At 38.8% G+C, this 17,724-nt stretch overlaps 32 non-coding genes across 32 annotated transcripts; all 32 read left to right on the top strand.

Annotated features, from left to right (window-relative positions):
* Positions 1 to 377: 377 nt before the first annotated feature.
* On the top strand, positions 378 to 450 carry Trnav-aac (transfer RNA valine (anticodon AAC)). Its single transcript has one exon. It is a non-coding gene; the product is annotated as a tRNA-Val (tRNA).
* A 203-nt stretch (positions 451 to 653) lies between these two features.
* On the top strand, positions 654 to 726 carry Trnav-aac (transfer RNA valine (anticodon AAC)). The gene has a single exon. It is a non-coding gene; the product is annotated as a tRNA-Val (tRNA).
* A 203-nt stretch (positions 727 to 929) lies between these two features.
* Trnav-aac (transfer RNA valine (anticodon AAC)) lies at positions 930 to 1,002 on the top strand. The gene has a single exon. It is a non-coding gene; the product is annotated as a tRNA-Val (tRNA).
* A 481-nt stretch (positions 1,003 to 1,483) lies between these two features.
* On the top strand, positions 1,484 to 1,556 carry Trnav-aac (transfer RNA valine (anticodon AAC)). Its single transcript has one exon. It is a non-coding gene; the product is annotated as a tRNA-Val (tRNA).
* Positions 1,557 to 1,759: 203 nt separating this feature from the next.
* Trnav-aac (transfer RNA valine (anticodon AAC)) lies at positions 1,760 to 1,832 on the top strand. The gene has a single exon. It is a non-coding gene; the product is annotated as a tRNA-Val (tRNA).
* Positions 1,833 to 2,035: 203 nt separating this feature from the next.
* On the top strand, positions 2,036 to 2,108 carry Trnav-aac (transfer RNA valine (anticodon AAC)). Its single transcript has one exon. It is a non-coding gene; the product is annotated as a tRNA-Val (tRNA).
* Positions 2,109 to 2,311: 203 nt separating this feature from the next.
* Trnav-aac (transfer RNA valine (anticodon AAC)) lies at positions 2,312 to 2,384 on the top strand. Its single transcript has one exon. It is a non-coding gene; the product is annotated as a tRNA-Val (tRNA).
* A 1,307-nt stretch (positions 2,385 to 3,691) lies between these two features.
* Positions 3,692 to 3,764, top strand: Trnav-aac (transfer RNA valine (anticodon AAC)). The gene has a single exon. It is a non-coding gene; the product is annotated as a tRNA-Val (tRNA).
* A 756-nt stretch (positions 3,765 to 4,520) lies between these two features.
* On the top strand, positions 4,521 to 4,593 carry Trnav-aac (transfer RNA valine (anticodon AAC)). The gene has a single exon. It is a non-coding gene; the product is annotated as a tRNA-Val (tRNA).
* Positions 4,594 to 4,797: 204 nt separating this feature from the next.
* On the top strand, positions 4,798 to 4,870 carry Trnav-aac (transfer RNA valine (anticodon AAC)). The gene has a single exon. It is a non-coding gene; the product is annotated as a tRNA-Val (tRNA).
* Positions 4,871 to 5,073: 203 nt separating this feature from the next.
* Positions 5,074 to 5,146, top strand: Trnav-aac (transfer RNA valine (anticodon AAC)). Its single transcript has one exon. It is a non-coding gene; the product is annotated as a tRNA-Val (tRNA).
* A 202-nt stretch (positions 5,147 to 5,348) lies between these two features.
* Positions 5,349 to 5,421, top strand: Trnav-aac (transfer RNA valine (anticodon AAC)). The gene has a single exon. It is a non-coding gene; the product is annotated as a tRNA-Val (tRNA).
* A 755-nt stretch (positions 5,422 to 6,176) lies between these two features.
* Trnav-aac (transfer RNA valine (anticodon AAC)) lies at positions 6,177 to 6,249 on the top strand. Its single transcript has one exon. It is a non-coding gene; the product is annotated as a tRNA-Val (tRNA).
* Positions 6,250 to 7,003: 754 nt separating this feature from the next.
* Positions 7,004 to 7,076, top strand: Trnav-aac (transfer RNA valine (anticodon AAC)). The gene has a single exon. It is a non-coding gene; the product is annotated as a tRNA-Val (tRNA).
* Positions 7,077 to 7,279: 203 nt separating this feature from the next.
* On the top strand, positions 7,280 to 7,352 carry Trnav-aac (transfer RNA valine (anticodon AAC)). The gene has a single exon. It is a non-coding gene; the product is annotated as a tRNA-Val (tRNA).
* Positions 7,353 to 7,554: 202 nt separating this feature from the next.
* Positions 7,555 to 7,627, top strand: Trnav-aac (transfer RNA valine (anticodon AAC)). Its single transcript has one exon. It is a non-coding gene; the product is annotated as a tRNA-Val (tRNA).
* Positions 7,628 to 8,383: 756 nt separating this feature from the next.
* On the top strand, positions 8,384 to 8,456 carry Trnav-aac (transfer RNA valine (anticodon AAC)). Its single transcript has one exon. It is a non-coding gene; the product is annotated as a tRNA-Val (tRNA).
* A 754-nt stretch (positions 8,457 to 9,210) lies between these two features.
* Trnav-aac (transfer RNA valine (anticodon AAC)) lies at positions 9,211 to 9,283 on the top strand. The gene has a single exon. It is a non-coding gene; the product is annotated as a tRNA-Val (tRNA).
* Positions 9,284 to 9,762: 479 nt separating this feature from the next.
* Trnav-aac (transfer RNA valine (anticodon AAC)) lies at positions 9,763 to 9,835 on the top strand. Its single transcript has one exon. It is a non-coding gene; the product is annotated as a tRNA-Val (tRNA).
* Positions 9,836 to 10,038: 203 nt separating this feature from the next.
* Trnav-aac (transfer RNA valine (anticodon AAC)) lies at positions 10,039 to 10,111 on the top strand. Its single transcript has one exon. It is a non-coding gene; the product is annotated as a tRNA-Val (tRNA).
* Positions 10,112 to 10,321: 210 nt separating this feature from the next.
* On the top strand, positions 10,322 to 10,394 carry Trnav-aac (transfer RNA valine (anticodon AAC)). The gene has a single exon. It is a non-coding gene; the product is annotated as a tRNA-Val (tRNA).
* Positions 10,395 to 10,597: 203 nt separating this feature from the next.
* Positions 10,598 to 10,670, top strand: Trnav-aac (transfer RNA valine (anticodon AAC)). Its single transcript has one exon. It is a non-coding gene; the product is annotated as a tRNA-Val (tRNA).
* Positions 10,671 to 11,149: 479 nt separating this feature from the next.
* Trnav-aac (transfer RNA valine (anticodon AAC)) lies at positions 11,150 to 11,222 on the top strand. The gene has a single exon. It is a non-coding gene; the product is annotated as a tRNA-Val (tRNA).
* A 480-nt stretch (positions 11,223 to 11,702) lies between these two features.
* Positions 11,703 to 11,775, top strand: Trnav-aac (transfer RNA valine (anticodon AAC)). The gene has a single exon. It is a non-coding gene; the product is annotated as a tRNA-Val (tRNA).
* A 755-nt stretch (positions 11,776 to 12,530) lies between these two features.
* On the top strand, positions 12,531 to 12,603 carry Trnav-aac (transfer RNA valine (anticodon AAC)). Its single transcript has one exon. It is a non-coding gene; the product is annotated as a tRNA-Val (tRNA).
* A 478-nt stretch (positions 12,604 to 13,081) lies between these two features.
* Positions 13,082 to 13,154, top strand: Trnav-aac (transfer RNA valine (anticodon AAC)). The gene has a single exon. It is a non-coding gene; the product is annotated as a tRNA-Val (tRNA).
* Positions 13,155 to 13,633: 479 nt separating this feature from the next.
* Trnav-aac (transfer RNA valine (anticodon AAC)) lies at positions 13,634 to 13,706 on the top strand. The gene has a single exon. It is a non-coding gene; the product is annotated as a tRNA-Val (tRNA).
* A 203-nt stretch (positions 13,707 to 13,909) lies between these two features.
* Trnav-aac (transfer RNA valine (anticodon AAC)) lies at positions 13,910 to 13,982 on the top strand. Its single transcript has one exon. It is a non-coding gene; the product is annotated as a tRNA-Val (tRNA).
* A 203-nt stretch (positions 13,983 to 14,185) lies between these two features.
* Positions 14,186 to 14,258, top strand: Trnav-aac (transfer RNA valine (anticodon AAC)). The gene has a single exon. It is a non-coding gene; the product is annotated as a tRNA-Val (tRNA).
* Positions 14,259 to 15,565: 1,307 nt separating this feature from the next.
* Trnav-aac (transfer RNA valine (anticodon AAC)) lies at positions 15,566 to 15,638 on the top strand. The gene has a single exon. It is a non-coding gene; the product is annotated as a tRNA-Val (tRNA).
* Positions 15,639 to 16,670: 1,032 nt separating this feature from the next.
* On the top strand, positions 16,671 to 16,743 carry Trnav-aac (transfer RNA valine (anticodon AAC)). The gene has a single exon. It is a non-coding gene; the product is annotated as a tRNA-Val (tRNA).
* Positions 16,744 to 17,499: 756 nt separating this feature from the next.
* Trnav-aac (transfer RNA valine (anticodon AAC)) lies at positions 17,500 to 17,572 on the top strand. Its single transcript has one exon. It is a non-coding gene; the product is annotated as a tRNA-Val (tRNA).
* The last annotated feature ends 152 nt before the right edge of the window (positions 17,573 to 17,724 follow it).

Here is a 17,724-nt window from a genome sequence, read left to right as displayed (position 1 = left end):
TAGGCCATTCTCTCCAAATGCGTATTAAAATAATAGCAATAATTCAGCTGATAAAATTGATTTTTAACTGAGAATTTTCTAATAGATTGAGCATATGTGCGTGCCCATGGTGTAGTGGTTATCACATCCGCCTAACACGCGGAAGGTCCCAGGTTCGAGAACTGGTGAGCACAGCTAAGTTCTCTCATTATGGAAGACCCTTTTTTTTTGTTACGGAATCGTTCATCTGTCCATTTCAACTTTTACAGTAGATATAACTAAATAGATAGTAGTCAGATAGGCCATTCTCTCCAAATGCGTATTAAAATAATAGCAACAATTAAGCTGATTAATTTGATTTTTAACTGAGAATTTTCTAATAGATTGAGCGTATGTGCGTGCCCATGGTGTAGAGGTTATCACATCCGCCTAACACGCGGAAGGTCCCAGGTTCGAGACCTGGTGGGCACAGCTAAGTTCTCTCGTTATGGAAGGGCCTTTATTTTGTTACGGAATCGTTCATCTGTCCATTTCAACTTTTGCAGTAGATATAACTAAATAGATAGTAGTCAGATAGGCCATTCTCTCCAAATGCGTATTAAATTATTAGCAAAAATTCAGCTGATTAAATTGATTTTCAACTGAGAATTTTCTAATAGATTGAGCATATGTGCGTGCCCATGGTGTAGTGGTTATCACATCCGCCTAACACGCGGAAGGTCCCAGGTTCGAGACCTGGTGGGCACAGCTAAGTTCTCTCATTATGGACGACCCTTTTTTTTGTTACGGAATCGTTCATCTGTCCATTTCAACTTTTGCAGTAGATATAACTAAATAGATAATAGTCGTATAGGCCATTCTCTCCAAATGCGTATTAAAATAATAGCAATAATTCAGCTGATTAAATTGATTTTCAACTGAGAATTTTCTAATAGATTGAGCATATGTGCGTGCCCATGGTGTAGTGGTTATCACATCCGCCTAACACGCGGAAGGTCCCAGGTTCGAGACCTGGTGGGCACAGCTAAGTTCTCTCATTATGGAAGACCCTTTTTTTTGTTACGGAATCGTTCATCTGTCCATTTCAACTTTTGCAGTAGATATAACTAAATAGATAGTAGTCGTATAGGCCATTCTCTCCAAATGCGTATTAAAATAATAGCAATAATTCAGCTGATTAAATTGATTTTTAACTGAGAATTTTCTAATAGATTGAGCACATGTGCGTTCCCATGGTGTAGTGGTTATCACATCCGCCTAACACGCGGAAGGTCCCAGGTTTGAGACCTGGTGGGCACAGCTAAGTTCTCTCATTATGGAAGACCCTTTTTTTTTTGTTACGGAATCGTTCATCTGTCCATTTCAACTTTTGCAGTAGATATAACTAAATAGATAGTAGTCAGATAGGCCATTCTCTCCAAATGCGTATTAAATTATTAGCAAAAATTCAGCTGATTAAATTGATTTTCAACTGAGAATTTTCTAATAGATTGAGCATATGTGCGTGCCCATGGTGTAGTGGTTATCACATTTGCCTAACACGCGGAAGGCCCCAGGTTCGAGACCTGGTGGGCACAGCTAAGTTCTCTCATTATGGACGACCCTTTTTTTGGTTACGGAATCGTACATCTGTCCATTTCAACTTTTGCAGTAGATATAACTAAATAGATAGTAGTCAGATAGGCCATTCTCTCCAAATGCGTATTAAATTAACAGCAAAAATTCAGCTGATTAAATTGATTTTCAACTGAGAATTTTCTAATAGATTGAGCATATGTGCGTGCCCATGGTGTAGTGGTTATCACATCCGCCTAACACGCGGAAGGTCCCAGGTTCGAGACCTGGTGGGCACAGCTAAAATCTCACATTATTGAAGACCCTTTTTTTGGTTACGGAATCGTTCATCTGTCCATTTCAACTTTTGCAGTAGATATAACTAAATAGATAGTAGTCAGATAGGCCATTCTCTCCAAATGCGTATTAAAATAATAGCAATAATTCAGCTGATTAAATTGATTTTCAACTGAGAATTTTCTAATAGATTGAGCATATGTGCGTGCCCATGGTGTAGTGGTTATCACATCCGCCTAACACGCGGAAGGTCCCAGGTTCGAGACCTGGTGGGCACAGCTAAGTTCTCTCATTATGGAAGACCCTATTTTTTGTTACGGAATCGTTCATCTGTCCATTTCAACTTTTGCAGTAGATATAACTAAATAGATAGTAGTCAGATAGGCCATTCTCTCCAAATGCGTATTAAAATAATAGCAATAATTCAGCTGATTAAATTGATTTTCAACTGAGAATTTTCTAATAGATTGAGCATATGTGCGTGCCCATGGTGTAGTGGTTATCACATCCGCCTAACACGCGGAAGGTCCCAGGTTCGAGACCTGGTGGGCACAGCTAAGTTCTCTCATTATGGAAGACCCTTTTTTTTGTTACGGAATCGTTCATCTGTCCATTTCAACTTTTGCAGTAGGTATAACTAAATAGATAGTAGTCAGATAGGCCATTCTCTCCAAATGCGTATTAAAATAATAGCAATAATTCAGCTGGTTAAATGGATTATTAACTGAGAATTTTCTAATAGCTTGAGCACGTGTGCGTGCCCATGGTGTAGTGGTTATCACATCCGTCTAACACGAGGAAGGTCCCAAGTTCGAGACCTGGTGGGCACAGCTAAGTTCTCTCATTGTGGAAGACGCATTTTTTTGGTTACGGAATCGTTCATCTGTCCATTTCAACTTTTGCAGTAGATATAACTAAATAGATAGTAGTCAGATAGGCCATTCTCTCCAAATGCGTATTAAAATAATAGCAATAATTCAGCTGATAAAATTGATTTTTAACTGAGAATTTTCTAATAGATTGAGCATATGTGCGTGCCCATGGTGTAGTGGTTATCACATCCGCCTAACACGCGGAAGGTCCCAGTTTCGAGACCTGGTGGGCACTGCTACGTTCTCTCATTGTGGAAGACGCGTTTTTTTGTTACGGAATCGTTCATCTGTCCATTCCAACTTTTACAGTAGATATAACTAAATAGATAGTAGTCAGATAGGCCATTCTCTCCAAATGCGTATTAAAATAATAGCAATAATTCAGCTGGTTAAATGGATTATGAACTGAGAATTTTCTAATAGATTGAGCACATGTGCGTGCCCATGGTGTAGTGGTTATCACATCCGCCTAACACGCGGAAGGTCCCAGGTTTGGGACCTGGTGGGCACAGTTAAGTTCATCATTATGGAAGACCCTTTTTTTGGTTACGGAATCGTTCATCTGTCCATTTCAACTTTTGCAGTAGATATAACTAAATAGATAGTAGTCAGATAGGCCATTCTCTCCAAATGCGTATTAAATAAATAGCAAAAATTCAGCTGATTAAATTGATTTTCAACTGAGAATTTTCTAATAGATTGAGCATATGTGCGTGCCCATGGTGTAGTGGTTATCACATCCGCCTAACACGCGGAAGGTCCCCGGTTTGAGACCTGGTGGGCACAGCTAAGTTCTCTCATTATGGAAGACCCTCTTTTTTGTTACGGAATCGTTCATCTGTCCATTTCAACTTTTACAGTAGATATAACTAAATAGATAGTAGTCATATAGGCCATTCTCTCCAAATGCGTATTAAAATAATAGCAATAATTCAGCTGATAAAATTGATTTTTAACTGAGAATTTTCTAATAGATTGAGCATATGTGCGTGCCCATGGTGTAGTGGTTATCACATCCGCCTAACACGCGGAAGGCCCCAGGTTCGAGACCTGGTGGGCACAGCTAAGTTCTCTCATTATGGAAGACCCTTTTTTTTTGTTACGGAATCGTTCATCTGTCCATTTCAACTTTTACAGTATATATAACTAAATAGATAGTAGTCAGATAGGCCATTCTCTCCAAATGCGTATTAAAATAATTGCAAAAATTCAGCTGATTAAATTGATTTTTAACTGAGAATTTTCTAATAGATTCAGCATATGTACGTGCCCATGGTGTAGTAGTTATCACATCTGCCTAACACGCGGAAAGTCCAAGGTTCGAGACTTGGTGGGCACAGCTAAGTTCTCTCATTATGGAAGACCCTTTTTTTTGTTACGGAATCGTTCATCTGTCCATTTCAACTTTTACAGTAGATATAACTAAATAGATAGTAGTCAGATAGGCCATTCTCTCCAAATACGTATTAAAATAATAGCAATAATTCAGCTGGTTAAATGGATTATTAACTGAGAATTTTCTAATAGCTTGAGCACGTGTGCGTGCCCATGGTGTAGTGGTTATCACATCCGTCTAACACGAGGAAGGTCCCAAGTTCGAGACCTGCTGGGCACAGCTAACTTCTCTCATTGTGGAAGACACATCTGTTTTTTACGGAATCGTTCATCTGTCCATTTCAACTTTTACAGTAGATATAACTAAATAGATAGTAGTCAGATAGGCCATTCTCTCCAAATGCGTATTAAAATAATAGCAAAAATTCAGCTGATTAAATTGATTTTCAACTGAGAATTTTCTAATAGATTGAGCATATGTGCGTGCCTATGGTGTAGTGGTTATCACATCCGCCTAACACGCGGAAGGTCCCAGGTTTGAGACCTGGTGGGCACAGCTAAGTTCTCTCATTATGGAAGACCCTTTTTTTTTGTTACGGAATCGTTCATCTGTCCATTTCAACTTTTGAAGTAGATATAACTAAATAGATAGTAGTCAGATAGGCCATTCTCTCCAAATGCGTATTAAATTAATAGCAAAAATTCAGCTGATTAAATTGATTTTCAACTGAGAATTTTCTAATAGATTGAGCATATGTGCGTGCCCATGGTGTAGTGGTTATCACATCCGCCTAACACGCGGAAGGTCCAAGGTTCGAGACCTGGTGGGCACAGCTATGTTCTCTCATTATGGAAGACCCTTTTTTTTGTTACGGAATCGTTCATCTGTCCATTTCAACTTTTGCAGTAGATATAACTAAATAGATAGTAGTCAGATAGGCCATTCTCTCCAAATGCGTATTAAATTAATAGCAAAAATTCAGCTGATTAAATTGATTTTCAACTGAGAATTTTCTAATAGATTGAGCATATGTGCGTGCCCATGGTGTAGTGGTTATCACATCCGCCTAACACGCGGAAGGTCCCAGGTTCGAGACCTGGTGGGCGCAGCTATGTTCTCTCATTATGGAAGACCCTTTTTTTGTTACGGAATCGTTCATCTGTCCATTTCAACTTTTGCAGTAGATATAACTAAATAGATAGTAGTCAGATAGGCCATTCTCTCCAAATGCGTATTAAATTAATAGCAAAAATTCAGCTGATTAAATTGATTTTCAACTGAGAATTTTCTAATAGATTGAGCATATGTGCGTGCCCATGGTGTAGTGGTTATCACATCCGCCTAACACGCGGAAGTTCCCAGGTTCGAGACCTGGTGGGCACAGCTAAGTTCTCTCATTATGGAAGACCCTTTTTTTTGTTACGGAATCGTTCATCTGTCCATTTCAACTTTTGCAGTAGATATAACTAAATAGATAGTAGTCAGATAGGCCATTCTCTCCAAATGCGTATTAAAATAATAGCAATAATTCAGCTGATTAAATTGATTTTCAACTGAGAATTTTCTAATAGATTGAGCATATGTGCGTGCCCATGGTGTAGTGGTTATCACATCCGCCTAACACGCTTAAGGTCCCAAGTTCGGGACCTGGTGGGCACAGCTAAGTTCTCTCATTATGGAAGACCCTTTTTTTGGTTACGGAATCGTTCATCTGTCCATTTCAACTTTTGCAGTAGATATAACTAAATAGATAGTAGTCAGATAGGCCATTCTCTCCAAATGCGTATTAAAATAATAGCAATAATTCAGCTGATTAAATTGATTTTTAACTGAGAATTTTCTAATAGATTGAGCATATGTGCGTGCCCATGGTGTAGTGGTTATCACATCCGCCTAACACGCGGAAGGTCCCAGTTTTGAGACCTGGTGGGCACAGCTAAGTTCTCTCATTGTGGAAGACGCTTATTTTTGTTACGGAATCGTTCATCTGTCCATTCCAACTTTTACAGTAGATATAACTAAATAGATAGTAGTCAGATAGGCCATTCTCTCCAAATGCGTATTAAAATAATAGCAATAATTCAGCTGATTAAATTGATTTTCAACTGAGAATTTTCTAATAGATTGAGCATATGTGCGTGCCCATGGTGTAGTGGTTATCACATCCGCCTAACACGCGGAAGGTCCCAGGTTCGAGACCTGGTGGGCACAGCTAAGTTCTCTCATTAAGGAAGACCCTTTTTTTGGTTACGGAATCGTTCATCTGTCCATTTCAACTTTTGCAGTAGATATAACTAAATAGATAGTAGTCAGATAGGTCATTCTCTCCAAATGCGTATTAAAATAATAGCAATAATTCAGCTGATTAAATTGATTTTTAACTGAGAATTTTCTAATAGATTGAGCATATGTGCGTGCCCATGGTGTAGTGGTCATCACATACGCCTAACACGCGGAAGGTCCCAGGTTCGAGAACTGGTGGGCGCAGCTATGTTCTCTCATTATGGAAGACCCTTTTTTTGTTACGGAATCGTTTATCTGTCCATTTCAACTTTTGCATTAGATATAACTAAATAGATAGTAGTCAGATAGGCCATTCTCTCCAAATGCGTATTAAATTAATAGCAAAAATTCAGCTGATTAAATTGATTTTCAACTGAGAATTTTCTAATAGATTGAGCATATGTGCGTGCCCATGGTGTAGTGGTTATCACATCCGCCTAACACGCGGAAGATCCCAGTTTCGAGACCTGGTGGGCACAGCTAAGTTCTCTCATTGTGGAAGACGCTTTTTTTTGTTACGGAATCGTTCATCTGTCCATTCCAACTTTTACAGTAGATATAAATAAATAGATAGTAGTCAGATAGGCCATTCTCTCCAAATGCGTATTAAAATAATAGCAATAATTCAGCTGGTTAAATGGATTATTAACTGAGAATTTTCTAATAGATTGAGCACATGTGCGTGCCCATGGTGTAGTGGTTATCACATCCGCCTAACACGCGGAAGGTCCCAGGTTCGGGACCTGGTGGGCACAGCTAAGTTCTCTCATTATGGAAGACCCTTTTTTTGGTTACGGAATCGTTCATCTGTCCATTTCAACTTTTGCAGTAGATATAACTAAATAGATAGTAGTCAGATAGGCCATTCTCTCCAAATGCGTATTAAAATAATAGCAATAATTCAGCTGATTAAATTGATTTTTAACTGAGAATTTTCTAATAGATTGAGCATATGTGCGTGCCCATGGTGTAGTGGTTATCACATCCGCCTAACACGCGGAAGGTCCCAGGTTCGAGACCTGGTGGGCGCAGCTATGTTCTCTCATTATGGAAGACCCTTTTTTTGTTACGGAATCGTTCATCTGTCCATTTCAACTTTTGCAGTAGATATAACTAAATAGATAGTAGTCAGATAGGCCATTCTCTCCAAATGCGTATTAAATTAATAGCAAAAATTCAGCTGATTAAATTGATTTTCAACTGAGAATTTTCTAATAGATTGAGCATATGTGCGTGCCCATGGTGTAGTGGTTATCACATCCGCCTAACACGCGGAAGTTCCCAGGTTCGAGACCTGGTGGGCACAGCTAAGTTCTCTCATTATGGAAGACCCTTTTTTTTTGTTACGGAATCGTTCATCTGTCCATTTCAACTTTTGCAGTAGATATAACTAAATAGATAGTAGTCAGATAGGCCATTCTCTCCAAATGCGTATTAAAATAATAGCAATAATTCAGCTGATTAAATTGATTTTCAACTGAGAATTTTCTAATAGATTGAGCATATGTGCGTGCCCATGGTGTAGTGGTTATCACATCCGCCTAACACGCTTAAGGTCCCAAGTTCGGGACCTGGTGGGCACAGCTAAGTTCTCTCATTATGGAAGACCCTTTTTTTGGTTACGGAATCGTTCATCTGTCCATTTCAACTTTTGCAGTAGATATAACTAAATAGATAGTAGTCAGATAGGCCATTCTCTCCAAATGCGTATTAAAATAATAGCAATAATTCAGCTGATTAAATTGATTTTTAACTGAGAATTTTCTAATAGATTGAGCATATGTGCGTGCCCATGGTGTAGTGGTTATCACATCCGCCTAACACGCGGAAGGTCCCAGTTTTGAGACCTGGTGGGCACAGCTAAGTTCTCTCATTGTGGAAGACGCTTATTTTTGTTACGGAATCGTTCATCTGTCCATTCCAACTTTTACAGTAGATATAACTAAATAGATAGTAGTCAGATAGGCCATTCTCTCCAAATGCGTATTAAAATAATAGCAATAATTCAGCTGATTAAATTGATTTTCAACTGAGAATTTTCTAATAGATTGAGCATATGTGCGTGCCCATGGTGTAGTGGTTATCACATCCGCCTAACACGCGGAAGGTCCCAGGTTCGAGACCTGGTGGGCACAGCTAAGTTCTCTCATTAAGGAAGACCCTTTTTTTGGTTACGGAATCGTTCATCTGTCCATTTCAACTTTTGCAGTAGATATAACTAAATAGATAGTAGTCAGATAGGTCATTCTCTCCAAATGCGTATTAAAATAATAGCAATAATTCAGCTGATTAAATTGATTTTTAACTGAGAATTTTCTAATAGATTGAGCATATGTGCGTGCCCATGGTGTAGTGGTCATCACATACGCCTAACACGCGGAAGGTCCCAGGTTCGAGAACTGGTGGGCGCAGCTATGTTCTCTCATTATGGAAGACCCTTTTTTTGTTACGGAATCGTTTATCTGTCCATTTCAACTTTTGCATTAGATATAACTAAATAGATAGTAGTCAGATAGGCCATTCTCTCCAAATGCGTATTAAATTAATAGCAAAAATTCAGCTGATTAAATTGATTTTCAACTGAGAATTTTCTAATAGATTGAGCATATGTGCGTGCCCATGGTGTAGTGGTTATCACATCCGCCTAACACGCGGAAGATCCCAGTTTCGAGACCTGGTGGGCACAGCTAAGTTCTCTCATTGTGGAAGACGCTTTTTTTTGTTACGGAATCGTTCATCTGTCCATTCCAACTTTTACAGTAGATATAAATAAATAGATAGTAGTCAGATAGGCCATTCTCTCCAAATGCGTATTAAAATAATAGCAATAATTCAGCTGGTTAAATGGATTATTAACTGAGAATTTTCTAATAGATTGAGCACATGTGCGTGCCCATGGTGTAGTGGTTATCACATCCGCCTAACACGCGGAAGGTCCCAGGTTCGGGACCTGGTGGGCACAGCTAAGTTCTCTCATTATGGAAGACCCTTTTTTTGGTTACGGAATCGTTCATCTGTCCATTTCAACTTTTGCAGTAGATATAACTAAATAGATAGTAGTCAGATAGGCCATTCTCTCCAAATGCGTATTAAAATAATAGCAATAATTCAGCTGATTAAATTGATTTTTAACTGAGAATTTTCTAATAGATTGAGCATATGTGCGTGCCCATGGTGTAGTGGTTATCACATCCGCCTAACACGCGGAAGGTCCAAGTTTCGAGACCTGGTGGGCACAGCTAAGTTCTCTCATTGTGGAAGACGCATTTTTATGTTACGGAATCGTTTATCTGTCCATTCCAACTTTTACAGTAGATATAACTAAATAGATAGTAGTCAGATAGGCCATTCTCTCCAAATGCGTATTAAAATAATAGCAATAATTCAGCTGGTTAAATGGATTATTAACTGAGAATTTTCTAATAGATTGAGCACATGTGCGTGCCCATGGTGTAGTGGTTATCACATCCGCCTAACACGCGGAAGGTCCCAGGTTCGAGACCTGGTGGGCACAGCTAAGTTTTCTCATTATGGAAGACCCTTTTTTTTGTTACGGAATCGTTCATCTGTCCATTTCAACTTTTGCAGTAGATATAACTAAATAGATAGTAGTCAGATAGGCCATTCTCTCCAAATGCGTATTAAATTAACAGCAAAAATTCAGCTGATTAAATTGATTTTCAACTGAGAATTTTCTAATAGATTGAGCGTATGTGCGTGCCCATGGTGTAGTGGTTATCACATCCGCCTAACACGCGGAAGGTCCCAGGTTCGAGATCTGGTGGGCACAGCTAGGTTCTCTCATTATGGAAGACCCTTTTTTTTTTTTTTTGTTACGGAATCGTTCATCTGTCCATTTCAACTTTTGCAGTAGATATAACTAAATAGATAGTAGTCATATAGGCCATTCCCTCCAAATGCGTATTAAAATAATAGCAATAATTCAGCTGGTTAAATGGATTATTAACTGAGAAGTTTCTAATATATTGAGCACATGTGCGTGTCCATGGTGTAGTGGTTATCACATCCGCCTAACACGCGGAAGGTCCCAGGTTCGAGACCTGGTGGGCACAACTAAGTTCTCTCATTATGGAAAACCCTTTTTTTTGTTACGGAATCGTTCATCTGTCCATTTCAACTTTTGAAGTAGATATAACTAAATAGATAGTAGTCAGATAGGCCATTCTCTCCAAATGCGTATTAAAATAATAGCAAAAATTCAGCTGATTAAATTGATTTTCAACTGAGAATTTTCTAATAGATTGAGCATATGTGAGTGCCCATGGTGTAGTGGTTATCACATCCGCCTAACACGCGGAAGGTCCCAGGTTCGAGACCTGGTGGGCACAGCTAAGTTTTCTCATTATTTAAGACCCTTTTTTTGTTACGGAATCGTTCATGTGTCCATTTCAACTTTTGCAGTAGATATAACTAAATAGATAGTAGTCATATAGGCCATTCTCTCCAAATGCGTATTAAAATAATAGCAATGATTCAGCTGATTAAATGGATTTTTAACTGAGAATTTTCTAATAGATTGAGCACATGCGCGTGCCCATGGCGTAGTGGTTATCACATCCGCCTAACACGCGGAAGGTCCCCGGTCCGAGACCTGGTGGGCGCAGCTAAGTTCTCACATTGTGGAAGACACATTTTCCTTTTTACAGAATCGTTCATCTGTCCATTTCAACTTTTAAAGTAGATATAACTAAATAGATAGTAGTCAGATATCCCATTCTCTCCAAATGCGTATTAGAATAATAGCAACAATTCAGCTGATTAATTTGATTTTTAACTGAGAATTTTCTAATAGATTGAGAATATGTGCGTGCCCATGGTGTAGTGGTTATCACATCCGCCTAACACGCGGAAGGTCCCAGATTCGAGACCTGGTGGGCACAGCTAAGTTCTCTCATTGTGGAAGACACATCTGTTTGTTACGGAATCGTTCATCTGTCCATTTCAACTTTTATAGTAGATATAACTAAATAGATAGTATTCAGATAGGTCATTCTCTCCATATGCGTATTAAAATAATAGCAATAATTCAGCTGGTTAAATGGTTTATTAACTGAGAATTTTCTGATAGATTGAGCATATGTGCGTGCCCATGGTGTAGTGGTTATCACATCCGCCTAACACGCGGAAGGTCCCAGGATCGAGACCTGGTGGGCCCCGCTATGTTCTCTCATTATGGAAGACCCTTTTTTTTTGTTACGGAATCGTTCATCTGTCCATTTCAACTTTTACAGTAGATATAACTAAATAGATAGTAGTCAGATAGGCCATTCTCTCCATATGCGTATTAAAATAATAGCAATAATTCAGCTGGTTAAATGGATTATTAACTGAGAATTTTCTGATAGATTGAGCATATGTACGTGCCCATGGTGTAGTGGTTATCACATCCGCCTAACACGCGGAAGTTCCCAGGTTCGAGACCTGGTGGGCACAGCTAAGTTCTCTCATTGTGGAAGACACATCTGTTTGTTACGGAATCGTTCATCTGTCCATTTCATTTTTTACAGTAGATATAACTAAATAGACAGTAGTCAGATAGGCCATTCTCTCCAAATGCGTATTAAAATAATTGCAAAAATTCAGCTGATTAAATTGATTTTTAACTGAGAATTTTCTAATAGATTAAGCATATGTGCGTGCCCATGGTGTAATGGTTATCACATCCGCTTAACACGCGGAAGGTCCCAGGTTCGAGAACTGGTGGGCACAGCTAAGTTCTCTCATTGTGGAAGACACATCTGTTTGTTACGGAATCGTTCATCTGTCCATTTCAACTTTTACAGTAGATATAACTAAATAGATAGTAGTCAGATAGGCCATTCTCTCCAAATGCGTATTAAAATAATAGCAACAATTCAGCTGATTAATTTGATTTTTAACTGAGAATTTTCTAATAGATTGAGCATATGTGCGTGCCCATGGTGTAGTGGTTATCACATCCGCCTAACACGCGGAATGTCCCAGGGTCGAGATTTGGTGGGCACAGCTAAGTTCTCTCATTGTGGAAGACACATCTGTTTGTTACGGAATCGTTCATCTGTCCATTTCAACTTTTACAGTAGATATAACTAAATAGATAGTAGTCAGATAGGCCATTCTCTCCAAATGCGTATTAAAATAATTGCAAAAATTCAGCTGATTAAATTGATTTTTAACTGAGAATTTTCTAATAGATTGAGCATATGTGCGTGCCCATGGTGTAGTAGTTATCACATCCGCCTAACACGCGGAAGGTCCCAGGTTCGAGACCTGGTGGGCACAGCCATGTTCTCTCATTATGGAAGACAATTTTTTTTGTTACGGAATCGTTCATCTGTCCATTTCAACTTTTGCAGTATATATAACTAAATAGATAGTAGTCAGATAGGCCATTCTCTCCAAATGCGTATTAAATTAATAGCAAAAATTCAGCTGATTAAATTGATTTTCAACTGAGAATTTTCTAATAGATTGAGCAAATGTGCGTGCCCATGGTGTAGTGGTTATTACATCCGCCTAACACATGGAAGGTCCCAGGTTCGAGACCTGGTGGGCACAGAATGTTCTCTCATTATGGAAGAACCTTTTTTTTGTTACGGAATCGTTCATCTGTCCATTTCAACTTTTGCAGTAGGTATAACTAAATAGATAGTAGTCAGATAGGCCATTCTCTCCAAATGCGTATTAAAATAATAGCAATAATTCAGCTGGTTAAATGGATTATTAACTGAGAATTTTCTAATAGATTGAGCATATGTGCGTGCCCATGGTGTAGTGGTTATCACATCCGCCTAACACGCGGAAAGTCCCAGGTTCGAGACCTGGTGGGCACAGCTAAGTTCTCTCATTATGGAAGACCCTTTTTTTTGTTACGGAATCGTTCATCTGTCCATTTCAACTTTTGCAGTAGATATACCTAAATAGATAGTAGACAGATAGGCCATTCTCTCCAAATGCGTATTAAAATAATAGCAACAATTCAGCTGATTAATTTGATTTTTAACTGAGAATTTTCTAATAGATTGAGCATATGTGCGTGCCCATGGTGTAGTGGTTATCACATCCGCCTAACACGCGGAATGTCCCAGGGTCGAGATTTGGTGGGCACAGCTAAGTTCTCTCATTGTGGAAGACACATCTGTTTGTTACGGAATCGTTCATCTGTCCATTTCAACTTTTGCAGTAGATATACCTAAATAGATAGTAGTCAGATAGGCCATTCTCTCCAAATGCGTATTAAATTAACAGCAAAAATTCAGCTGATTAAATTGATTTTCAACTGAGAATTTTCTAATAGATTGAGCATATGTGCGTGCCCATGGTGTAGTGGTTATCACATCCGCCTAACACGCGGAAGGTCCCAGGTTCGAGACCTGGTGGGCACAGCTAAAATCTCACATTATTGAAGACCCTTTTTTTGGTTACGGAATCGTTCATCTGTCCATTTCAACTTTTGCAGTAGATATAACTAAATAGATAGTAGTCAGATAGGCCATTCTCTCCAAATGCGTATTAAAATAATAGCAATAATTCAGCTGATTAAATTGATTTTCAACTGAGAATTTTCTAATAGATTGAGCATATGTGCGTGCCCATGGTGTAGTGGTTATCACATCCGCCTAACACGCGGAAGGTCCCAGGTTCGAGACCTGGTGGGCACAGCTAAGTTCTCTCATTATGGAAGACCCTATTTTTTGTTACGGAATCGTTCATCTGTCCATTTCAACTTTTGCAGTAGATATAACTAAATAGATAGTAGTCAGATAGGCCATTCTCTCCAAATGCGTATTAAAATAATAGCAATAATTCAGCTGATTAAATTGATTTTCAACTGAGAATTTTCTAATAGATTGAGCATATGTGCGTGCCCATGGTGTAGTGGTTATCACATCCGCCTAACACGCGGAAGGTCCCAGGTTCGAGACCTGGTGGGCACAGCTAAGTTCTCTCATTATGGAAGACCCTTTTTTTTGTTACGGAATCGTTCATCTGTCCATTTCAACTTTTGCAGTAGGTATAACTAAATAGATAGTAGTCAGATAGGCCATTCTCTCCAAATGCGTATTAAAATAATAGCAATAATTCAGCTGGTTAAATGGATTATTAACTGAGAATTTTCTAATAGCTTGAGCACGTGTGCGTGCCCATGGTGTAGTGGTTATCACATCCGTCTAACACGAGGAAGGTCCCAAGTTCGAGACCTGGTGGGCACAGCTAAGTTCTCTCATTGTGGAAGACGCATTTTTTTGGTTACGGAATCGTTCATCTGTCCATTTCAACTTTTGCAGTAGATATAACTAAATAGATAGTAGTCAGATAGGCCATTCTCTCCAAATGCGTATTAAAATAATAGCAATAATTCAGCTGATAAAATTGATTTTTAACTGAGAATTTTCTAATAGATTGAGCATATGTGCGTGCCCATGGTGTAGTGGTTATCACATCCGCCTAACACGCGGAAGGTCCCAGTTTCGAGACCTGGTGGGCACTGCTACGTTCTCTCATTGTGGAAGACGCGTTTTTTTGTTACGGAATCGTTCATCTGTCCATTCCAACTTTTACAGTAGATATAACTAAATAGATAGTAGTCAGATAGGCCATTCTCTCCAAATGCGTATTAAAATAATAGCAATAATTCAGCTGGTTAAATGGATTATGAACTGAGAATTTTCTAATAGATTGAGCACATGTGCGTGCCCATGGTGTAGTGGTTATCACATCCGCCTAACACGCGGAAGGTCCCAGGTTTGGGACCTGGTGGGCACAGTTAAGTTCATCATTATGGAAGACCCTTTTTTTGGTTACGGAATCGTTCATCTGTCCATTTCAACTTTTGCAGTAGATATAACTAAATAGATAGTAGTCAGATAGGCCATTCTCTCCAAATGCGTATTAAATAAATAGCAAAAATTCAGCTGATTAAATTGATTTTCAACTGAGAATTTTCTAATAGATTGAGCATATGTGCGTGCCCATGGTGTAGTGGTTATCACATCCGCCTAACACGCGGAAGGTCCCCGGTTTGAGACCTGGTGGGCACAGCTAAGTTCTCTCATTATGGAAGACCCTCTTTTTTGTTACGGAATCGTTCATCTGTCCATTTCAACTTTTACAGTAGATATAACTAAATAGATAGTAGTCATATAGGCCATTCTCTCCAAATGCGTATTAAAATAATAGCAATAATTCAGCTGATAAAATTGATTTTTAACTGAGAATTTTCTAATAGATTGAGCATATGTGCGTGCCCATGGTGTAGTGGTTATCACATCCGCCTAACACGCGGAAGGCCCCAGGTTCGAGACCTGGTGGGCACAGCTAAGTTCTCTCATTATGGAAGACCCTTTTTTTTTGTTACGGAATCGTTCATCTGTCCATTTCAACTTTTACAGTATATATAACTAAATAGATAGTAGTCAGATAGGCCATTCTCTCCAAATGCGTATTAAAATAATTGCAAAAATTCAGCTGATTAAATTGATTTTTAACTGAGAATTTTCTAATAGATTCAGCATATGTACGTGCCCATGGTGTAGTAGTTATCACATCTGCCTAACACGCGGAAAGTCCAAGGTTCGAGACTTGGTGGGCACAGCTAAGTTCTCTCATTATGGAAGACCCTTTTTTTTGTTACGGAATCGTTCATCTGTCCATTTCAACTTTTACAGTAGATATAACTAAATAGATAGTAGTCAGATAGGCCATTCTCTCCAAATACGTATTAAAATAATAGCAATAATTCAGCTGGTTAAATGGATTATTAACTGAGAATTTTCTAATAGCTTGAGCACGTGTGCGTGCCCATGGTGTAGTGGTTATCACATCCGTCTAACACGAGGAAGGTCCCAAGTTCGAGACCTGCTGGGCACAGCTAACTTCTCTCATTGTGGAAGACACATCTGTTTTTTACGGAATCGTTCATCTGTCCATTTCAACTTTTACAGTAGATATAACTAAATAGATAGTAGTCAGATAGGCCATTCTCTCCAAATGCGTATTAAATAAATAGCAAAAATTCAGCTGATTAAATTGATTTTCAACTGAGAATTTTCTAATAGATTGAGCATATGTGCGTGCCCATGGTGTAGTGGTTATCACATCCGCCTAACACGCGGAAGGTCCCCGGTTTGAGACCTGGTGGGCACAGCTAAGTTCTCTCATTATGGAAGACCCTCTTTTTTGTTACGGAATCGTTCATCTGTCCATTTCAACTTTTACAGTAGATATAACTAAATAGATAGTAGTCATATAGGCCATTCTCTCCAAATGCGTATTAAAATAATAGCAATAATTCAGCTGATAAAATTGATTTTTAACTGAGAATTTTCTAATAGATTGAGCATATGTGCGTGCCCATGGTGTAGTGGTTATCACATCCGCCTAACACGCGGAAGGCCCCAGGTTCGAGACCTGGTGGGCACAGCTAAGTTCTCTCATTATGGAAGACCCTTTTTTTTTGTTACGGAATCGTTCATCTGTCCATTTCAACTTTTACAGTATATATAACTAAATAGATAGTAGTCAGATAGGCCATTCTCTCCAAATGCGTATTAAAATAATTGCAAAAATTCAGCTGATTAAATTGATTTTTAACTGAGAATTTTCTAATAGATTCAGCATATGTACGTGCCCATGGTGTAGTAGTTATCACATCTGCCTAACACGCGGAAAGTCCAAGGTTCGAGACTTGGTGGGCACAGCTAAGTTCTCTCATTATGGAAGACCCTTTTTTTTGTTACGGAATCGTTCATCTGTCCATTTCAACTTTTACAGTAGATATAACTAAATAGATAGTAGTCAGATAGGCCATTCTCTCCAAATACGTATTAAAATAATAGCAATAATTCAGCTGGTTAAATGGATTATTAACTGAGAATTTTCTAATAGCTTGAGCACGTGTGCGTGCCCATGGTGTAGTGGTTATCACATCCGTCTAACACGAGGAAGGTCCCAAGTTCGAGACCTGCTGGGCACAGCTAACTTCTCTCATTGTGGAAGACACATCTGTTTTTTACGGAATCGTTCATCTGTCCATTTCAACTTTTACAGTAGATATAACTAAATAGATAGTAGTCAGATAGGCCATTCTCTCCAAATGCGTATTAAAATAATAGCAAAAATTCAGCTGATTAAATTGATTTTCAACTGAGAATTTTCTAATAGATTGAGCATATGTGCGTGCCTATGGTGTAGTGGTTATCACATCCGCCTAACACGCGGAAGGTCCCAGGTTTGAGACCTGGTGGGCACAGCTAAGTTCTCTCATTATGGAAGACCCTTTTTTTTGTTACGGAATCGTTCATCTGTCCATTTCAACTTTTGCAGTAGATATAACTAAATAGATAGTAGTCAGATAGGCCATTCTCTCCAAATGCGTATTAAATTAATAGCAAAAATTCAGCT

This window comes from Argiope bruennichi, chromosome 7, assembly GCF_947563725.1.
Source record: "Argiope bruennichi chromosome 7, qqArgBrue1.1, whole genome shotgun sequence".
Lineage (NCBI taxonomy): Eukaryota > Metazoa > Arthropoda > Arachnida > Araneae > Araneidae > Argiope > Argiope bruennichi.
The sequence above is the reverse complement of the archived record's forward strand: the minus strand, read 5'-3'. Positions and strand labels throughout refer to the sequence as shown.